We start from the raw sequence: 9,403 nt of genomic DNA on the forward strand, positions 1-9,403 counted from the left end.
TTCCATCAATCCTCGCATTTAGTTGCTCAAACTTCTCCGTCATCAACGCCACGAATGCCTCCATTTGAAGATTTCGATTAAGTGGTGGTTGTACGTATCTCCCACGATCAGATTCGTTTCCTGACATTTAAAATATATATTTTTTTTATAAAAAAAAACGTATCTGCTAGAGGACCTCACAAACACTCGCTCACGTGTTTCTCTCAATAATGTATCCGCTCAACACTCGTGTTTAGAATAAAATGGCTTTTACCCTCAAATAATCTCACACTCTTGCCTTTTTCCACTCTAGTGTTTTCTTTTGTTCTTAATCAGACTAAGTAAACAACAAGTGTTTCGAGTAGCAATTCAAGGTGTGAAACAACTTAACAAACCACGAGACTCAAAAGCAAAGGATAAAATATGAGATAAACAACCCAAACTAAGTATACTAAAATGGTCAATTACCAATTCTTGAATCAGACCATAAACAAAAGTACTACAAAGATAGATCTTTCTTCATTTGGCTTTTATTTTTTATTATTATTTTTTTTGGTTTTTTTTTTTTCCTTTTTTTTAAATTATAATGATAAGAAAACAAAGAAAACTGTAAGTTGTGCGAAAAAAAAATGGGGAAAACCTACTTTTTTTGTGTTCTTTTTTTGTTTTGTTTTTTTTTTTTCCCTTTTTTTTGCCTTTTTTTTAAATTATAATGATAAGAAAACAAAGAAAACTGAAAGTTGTGCAAAAAAAAAAAGAGGAAAACCTACTTTTTTTGTGTTCTTTTTTTTTTTTTTTTTTGCTTTAAATGACACAAACGAAATTAAAATAAAAGATAGACAAACTTTTCCTTAGAACCCAAGCTCTGATACCAAATGATATGATCCTTACCAATAAATGTGATAAGATCCAATAACAAAGATTGGAAAAAGACCCCAAGATCTGCAAAGGACTAGAATGTTGAGACTTGACCCAATATCTAAAGAGATAAGAACCAAGCCTACAAAATATATGACGCAACACCAAGATATTCAAGATGAACATTTAAGAATCAAGATGATAAGTCAAGTTGCTGAACGCCACAAGAAAACTTGATAAGTTCAAAAAGTCTTTTCAAGAACAAGAAAGACACAAACTCACATATATTTCATTAAAAGGGGATTGTATCTGATTACATTCTTCTAAACACTTATTTATAGCCTTGGAGAGGCTTTACAATCAGCCAAAAACATTTTGCTCCAACAGCTCTAAAAACAACATTTAAGACACTAGTAATAAAAGCTGAAATCTAAATGCAAATAACTCTCAGCCCTTACAACTTTGAAACTGAAAGTCTTTGACATAAAAACACACTGTTACCGGTCCATTCCGGCCCGGTACGACAACGACAACATATGGCGGCTTCCTCGAGTCTTTCCCGGCGCACGGCCACCTCAGAGCCGGCCATGGCCCCCACGGCCAAGTCAGAGCCGGCCATGGCCGAGTCAGAGCCATCCATGGCCGGGTCAGAGCCGGCCATGGCCCCCACGGCCGAGTCAGAGCCGGCCATGGCCTCCATGGCCGAGTCAGAGCCATCCATGGCCGGGTCAGAGCCGGCCATGGCCCCCACGGCCGAGTCAGAGCCGGCCATGGCCGAATCAGAGCCATCCATGGCTGGGTCAGAGCCGGCCATGGCCCCCACGGCCGAGTCAGAGCCGGCCATGGCCGAGTCAGAGCCGGTCAGAGCCGGCCATGGCCTCCACGGCCGAGTCAGAGTCGGCCATGGCCGAGTCAGAGCCGTCCATGGCCGGGTCAGAGGCAGCCCTCGGCCAAGGGGTTGTTCATGACGCTCCTTGGTCGCCTATAAATATAGGGGTCTCTCCCCTAGTCCAGGTAATCCGAAATTTGAGTACTGACACGCTGCCGAACCCGTACCTCGCTCGTTTCTCTAAACTCTCGACCCCTAAACACTAAACCCTCTACAAACCACCTCAATCCTACTAATGTTGAGCGTCGGAGAGGTAAACAGGGGCAACCCCCCTGTTTTCCCTTTGTAGTTCACACCTTTCTTGCTTGCTTTTCAGGTGCCTGGACGAGACAGATACAACAGACAGCTAAGGGACGACTTGGGATACCAAGTCCGACACGCTTGAGTCGAGACGAGACCACTTGGTCTGGCCTTGGGTCTGACCGTCTGCGACTCCTAAATAGTTGTCCGAAAAACTGCGACAACATTTTGGCGCTAGAAGGAGGGGACCACCGACCTTGGCACTGTTGTGAATGGTGCCCACAAGAAGAGTAGTAGTGTCTGTTTATGTACATTTGATGTCATATAGTCTTACGAAGACTCTTGCTTGTAATTGCTTATTCATTAATAATAAAGTTGAAATGTTCATTCATTCTTTCTTTGTTTGGAGCTTTATGATAAAACCTTAGTCTTTTAGTCCGTAAACAAACTAACAACTTACGAAGAGACAAATGTAGATTTGCATGAACAAACTCTTCGTAGTTTCCTTAAAACGATATATTCGCAATCTAAGGGTCAAAGGACTATTGACCTCAGTATGATTGTTAGAAGAATCTATGATGTCTGGTTATGAGGCATTGAGAGTTGGAGACTCTATAGTTCTTCTAGGTATCTTCCGAAGGTACTGAATTGACCAGTGCACTTCTAGAGACAAGATAAGAACAAACCATTTAACCTCTTATGTCTCGAAGTCACTACGTATGAATTGCATCACGGTTACCTTAATCCTGAAATGAGACATGCCATTTCACAACTTAGTATTCTCATTTGAGAAAGTCAGAGTTCGGACTCACTATGTGATTCCGAACAGGGCCTATTGGTGAAGTACTAAGTTGTGAGAATGTCATGAGTAACTTTGTGAAGTTCTCATAGATATGGAATTCATGTACAAGATTGCTGAAATGCAATGTATGTCACCTCATGCTTTGTTCCTTGGAGTGTGAATAAATGAACTGGCCAGTGTCCAAATTGAGTCCTGACTCTTTTGGATGAAACAATGTGACTTGTTAGCTCCTCGTCAATACATTGTTTCTAACTTATTCACAAGCGACAAAGGAGTTGAGGAAATAACAGCTAGAAGGGTAAAATGGTAATTTAGTAAATCCCGACTAGCTGATGACATTCATGAAGGGTAGCATAGATAATATTCAGTGGATCCGCTCATTATAATTAGGTGAATTCTTGAGTAGAAAATAAATTCATTTGAACCGAGAGATTTTCAGTGTCAACTCTTTAGTGGAGTCAGTTGGCATTAAGCTAAACTTGGAAAAGGTTTGTGAACTTTTGAGTCCAAGTGTTTAGCTCAAGCTTTGTTCATCTGGGTCCATGAGGTCACTGTCACGAATCACATCGATAGGAACAGTTAAACTGGAAGCTAAGTCAAAACGAGAACGAAAATTGTCAAAAGGGTATTCTTGTCTTTTGAGACATAGGATAAAATGGATGTCAATAAATTTTGACAAGTTCATTTGATGACTTAATGTCACTCGGCCATAATATGATTAATTGGGCCTTGTGGATAAATTTCATTTCATAAGAATTTTATTGAAAATTCTTAATGGGCCTTTCTCATGTTGTCATGAACAAATGAAGAAGCTTCTAGAAGCTCCTTCTAGAGATGAAATGGGCGCCCAACCCTAAGATAAAAAGAGAGATTATTTTGTGCATAAATGTATCAAGATACTTGCCAAAAGAAAAAGAGGAAACAAATTTCCTATGCATGCCATAAGGAAATTCGGCCAACTAAGCCAAAGAGGGAGAAGATAAATGAGGAAACAAATCCATGTGGCATAGGTAATGCCTTGCACGCCCAAAGTGAAAAAGGGAAACAAGGGATTTGTTCATGAATATGTGATATTCAATATAGAAGAGGAAACTACCTTATTGAAGGTAAAGCCTCTCCTATAAATAGGAGCCTCATTCCTCTCATTTTAGACATTCCACATAAGTTAGAGATTGAGAGCTTCTCTCTCTAGAACTTGTGGTTGCCGCCCCTCTTCTCTCTCTCTCTAGTTTATTTTCGATTTTTCTTGTTTTGGCACCTAGGTCCTCACTCGACCTAGTGTTTAGTTCTGCGACTTCAAGACTCGTTCTTAAGTCGTAGTGTTTAAAAGTGCCCACTCACTAATTCCTTTATTTCGAGTGATTTAGTGATAGAAACTTTCGTGGTTGCTCGAGGTGCCGAGGAAAGAAAGAGAGACGTGCTGCGAGGGGAGACGAGCGTTGCAACTTTCTCAGAGCTTGTCAAAGATCAAGCTTCAAGAAAGGTTACTAAACTTCTTAGCTCATATTAGTTTTTAATTACATGTACTTGCACTTTGTCTAGGTTAGTAAAAAAAAACTGTTTTTACTTGTAAAAGAAAATTTTTAAAATTCCGCAGCTTGCCGAAGCGTTAATTATTTTCTTAAACCCTAGATCGGTTCCAATAGGCACGCTCTCCCTTCCATTCCACATTTTCACTACTCCTACGACTCTCGAGAGATGAGTCACTTACCCACTACCTCCGCGGGTACACGAGCGACGAGCTCGAGGTACGGTCTCCGACTCCTCGCACACCGTCTTGAAGGGCAACCTCGCGATAGCGAGAGCCAGCCCCAAGACCCGGTGAACGACCCCGAGGCCGAGCTCCGAGAGGACACGACCCGGCGGCTCGCGGAGCTCCTTGACCATCCCGGCGTTGACGGCTCCCTCATCGCCAATCTCCTCGGCTACGACGTCGAGGATCGATCCACTCAGGACGACTCCGACCCCGAATACGTGGGGGAGTCAAGGACCAACGAGGCCACCCCTAGCCTCGCTCAGGCACGACCCGAGAGGGCCAATGGTTTGTTGGCCGATCCTTTGCACCCGGCGCGACGACAGGCACGGTCACAGTCCCGGGGACTCGCCCCCTCGGTTTCAAGAGGAGGCCGGACATGGCCCCTCGCCGAGGAGAGAGCGACTCTGGTTGACGATGGGGCCGATAGCCGAAGCACTCGCCGGACGGCCCGACCAAGGGCGACCTCGCCTCGTCACGCACCTAGCGCGGACCTTAGAGAGCACTTGACGGCGCAAAGAAACTCCCGAGGGGAGGATCTCCGCCAAAGGCTCATTTCTCGGCGGGACGCGCTGTCCGCCGCTACTCTCGGCCGACCTCAGGCCAATGTCGTGGACCAACCGTCCAACGAACGCCGACCGGTGACCCCCGTGGCCCCGACAGTCGGCCCTGCCAACGGGCTTGATATGGTCACGATGATTCAGAGCCTCCAAAACCAAATCATGGAGATGAGGGAATCGGGGAGGCAGAGATCATATGGAGGGATCGAGGAATCATACTCTCCCTTCGCCGCACAAATCCTCGCGCAGCCTTGCGTGGGGAACTTCAAATTGCCGTCCATCCCTCCCTATGATGGACGGACTGACCCGAACTTCCACATCCAACATTACGAGACGTGGATGACAATGCAAGGACAGACGGACGCCACCCTCTGTCAGGCCTTCAGCCTGACCCTCACAGGGTCAGGATTTGAGTGGTTCCGAAGCCTAAGGCCGGGAAGCATCTCGTCTTTCCGGGCCTTGCGAGAGGTTTTCCTTGCTCGATTTGCCACCCTCGTGGCGCAAAAGAAGTCAAAGACCCACCTCCTCTCCATCCGACAAGGGAGAGACGAGACACTGAGACAATACCTCGCCCGCTTCACCGAGGAGTCTCACAAAGTCGAAGGGTTCGACGATAAGGACGCCATCACGGCGATCACCGAGGGAGTTCGCACGAGCGACTTCCTCAAGTCCATTGTTGGGCAAGTCCCGCGAGACATGGCGGAGTTGATGACGAGAGCCCGCGCGTATATGGGAATCGAAGACTATCTCGATGGCCGAGACGGCCGGAAGTCAGGAGGGCAAGGTAGTCGCAGCCGCGACGACCACGACGAGATCGTCCCGACCCTCAGAGGAAGAGGAGCAAGGGAGGCCGGGCTCCTAACGGTCGCCCCCTCTCCGGTCCAAGATCGTCACACGTTGATAGCTTCCGAGCATTATCGACGTACACCCCTCTGAACACCCCGCAAGAGCGGATCCTAGCTCTGCACCGCGACAAGCTAGGAAGTCCGGCTCCTCTTGCGAAGGATCCCGCGAAGAGGGATCGAAACAAGTTCTGTGAGTACCACCAGGATCACGGGCATCGGACGTCCGAGTGTTATCATCTCAGACGTCAGATCGAGGCCCTGATTCAAGACGGGAAATTAAAAGAGTATGTCCTGAGAACGGTCGGGACGGCCGCGGTGCACGGAGAGCGCCCACGGCAAGAAAAGAAGGGTCCGGCGACGGCGACCGTCACAGACCAAATGGCGAACCGAGGACCAGGGAACTCACAATTGCACATCGTGGGCTCAATCATGGGCGGCCCGGAGTTCGGAGACTCGAGCACGCAAAGGAAGAAATACGTGCGCGAAGTTTCCCAAGGGAAAATAGCGCACTACATCAACCACACGTACGAGGCTCCTCCTCCAGCCCCGTTCGAGTCCATGTTCTTCACCGGCCAAGAGGCAGCGCGCGTGCTCCATCCGCACAATGACGCGATAGTCGTCTCCGCACCGATCGCCAACAACCTCGTCCGAAGGATCCTAATCGATAATGGAAGCTCCGCCGACTTAATCTTCAAATCGGCGCTAGACAGGATGAAGCTGTCCGGAGTGGGACCGACCCCGGTCTCGACTCCGCTCTTCGGCTTCTCCGGGGAGAGGGTCATGACGGAGGGAACCATCGACCTCCCGGTCACCTTCGGAACACCGGGGGGGCTCGAGGTCACCCGCATCGTGTCCTTCCTAGTTGTGGACCAGCCCTCGGCATACAACATCATCGTCGGCCGCCCGACTCTCAACCGGCTGAAGGCCATAACGTCCACCTATCACCTGATGATGAAGTTCCCGACTGAGAAGGGGATTGCCGTCATGTTGGGAGACCAGTCAATGGCGAGGATGTGCTACATCCAAGGCGTGGACAGGAAAGGGAAGGAAAAGATGGTGAGCGCCATCCTTTAGCTCGGTCAAGCTGCAGAAGCTGGCACTGCGGTGGAGGCCCGCTCCCTTTTCTCATTATGTCATTTTATTTCCGATTTTAAGACAATTTCAAATTTCAATAAGGCCAATGGCCTGGGAATGTAATTTTTGACTATTTCTACATGGTAATTAGTCTCCTCTACGAGTACACGAGAAACTCGGGGGGCTAATGGGAAACAATGCTCAACGAAACTAGAGCTCGCTCGCTCAACAAAAAAAAAAACAACTCAAAAGCAAAAACAAAAATATAACAAAGTCTCAAGGGGCCGATGGTTAGGCCGGAGGTCCCAAGGAAAGACTTATCACGTAACTCCTCGTGCAGGCTCTACATGAGTCCTCGAGTTGAGTCCGAGTCCACGAGTTGACTAATACTCCTCGTGCCGATTCTTCGCGTAACTACTCGTGCAGACTCCACATGAGTCCTCGAGTTGAGTAACGGATCCGCGCTCGCCGACCAGCTCGTGAGCCGAAAGGCAGCAAGTTTCAAATGGGTTTCAAAGGCTCACGCCCGCCGGACGTATCTGGTCTAGCCAGCGTCCACGAAAAACCCGGTCACACAAACGTGACACCAAGGCCCCCCCCCCCCCGAGGCCAAAGTCGTGCTAATCGATCACGCCTTCATTGGTGGGTCGAGAAAATAAGCCACGCACAATAAAGTCGTGCTAATCGATCACGCCTTCATTGGTGGGTCGAGAAAATAAGACGCGCACAATAAAGTCGCGCTAATCGATCACGCTTTCATTGGTAAGTCGAGAAAATAAGACGGGCATAATAAAGTCGTGCTAATCGATCACGCCTTCATTGGTGGGTCGAGAAAATAAGACACGCACAATAAAGTCGTGCTAATCGATCACGCCTTCATTGGTAGGTCGAGAAAATAAGACACGCACAATAAATTCGCGCTAATCGATCACGCCTTCATTGGTAAGTCGAGAAAATAAGACGCGCACAATAAAGTCGCGCTAATCGATCACGCCTTCATTGGTAAGTCGAGAAAATAAGACGCGCACAATAAAGTCGTGCTAATCGATCACGCCTTCATTGGTAAGTCGAGAAAATAAGACGCGCACAATAAAGTCGCGCTAATCGATCACGCCTTCATTGGTAAGTCGAGAAAATAAGACGCGCACAATAAAGTCGCGCTAATCGATCACGCCTTCATTGGTAGGTCGAGAAAATAAGACACGCACAATAAAGTCGTCCTAATCGATCACGCCTTCATTGGTGGGTCGAGAAAATAAGACACGCACAATAAAGTCGTGCTAATCGATCACGCCTTCATTGGTAGGTCGAGAAAATAAGACACGCACAACAAAGTCGTGCTAATCGATCACGCCTTCAATGGTAGGTCGAGAAAATAAGCCGCGCACAACAAAGACGTGCAAATCGATTACGCCTTCGTTGGTAGGTCGAGAAAATAAGCCACGCACGATCGACTCGGAACAATAAATCGTCCCTCGCGACGCACAAAGGCCGTCACTCGCGACGCGCAAAGGCCGTTCCCCGTGACGCGAACCCGAGAGCGTTCATCCCGCATCCGCATAAAAGCGTAGATTTTGAGTTTCCACTCGACCTACGCTCGACCGAAAACTCGGGGGGCTAATGTTACCGGTCCATTCCGGCCCGGTACGACAACGACAACATATGGCGGCTTCCCCGAGTCTTTCCCGGTGCACGGCCACCTCAGAGCCGGCCATGGCCCCCACGGCCGAGTCAGAGCCGGCCATGGCCTCCATGGCCGAGTCAGAGCCGGCCATGGTTGAGTCAGAGCCGGCCATGGCCTCCATGGCCGAGTCAGAGCCGGCCATGGCTGTGTCAGAGCCGGCCATGGCCCATGGCCGAGTCAGAGCCATCCATGGCCGGGTCAGAGCCGGCCATGGCCCCCACGGCCGAGTCAGAGCCGGCCATGGCCGAGTCAGAGCCGGCCATGGCCTCCATGGCCGAGTCAGAGCCATCCATGGCCGGGTCAGAGCCGGTCATGGCCCCCACGGCCGAGTCAGAGCCGGCCATGGCCGAGTCAGAGCCGGCCATGGCCTCCACGGCCGAGTCAGAGCCGGCCATGGCCGAGTCAGAGCCATCCATGGCCGGGTCAGAGCCGGCCATGGCCCCCACGGCCGAGTCAGAGCCGGCTATGGTCGAGTCAGAGCCGGCCATGGCCTCCACGGCCGAGTCAGAGCTGGCCATGGCCGAGTCAGAGCCGTCCATGGCCGGGTCAGAGGCAGCCCTCGGCCAAGGGGTTGTTCATGACGCTCCTTGGTCACCTATAAATATAGGGGTCTCTCCCCTAGTCCAGGTAATCCAAAATTTGAGTACTGAAACGCTGCCGAACCCGTACCTCGCTCGTTTCTCTCAAGTCTCGACCCCTAAACACTAAACCCTCTACAA

The sequence above is a fragment of the Urtica dioica genome, chromosome 9 (genome assembly GCF_054948205.1).
Source record: "Urtica dioica subsp. dioica isolate 48M chromosome 9, U.dioica_male_clone48M_v1_H2, whole genome shotgun sequence".
NCBI classification, from domain to species: Eukaryota; Viridiplantae; Streptophyta; class Magnoliopsida; order Rosales; family Urticaceae; genus Urtica; species Urtica dioica.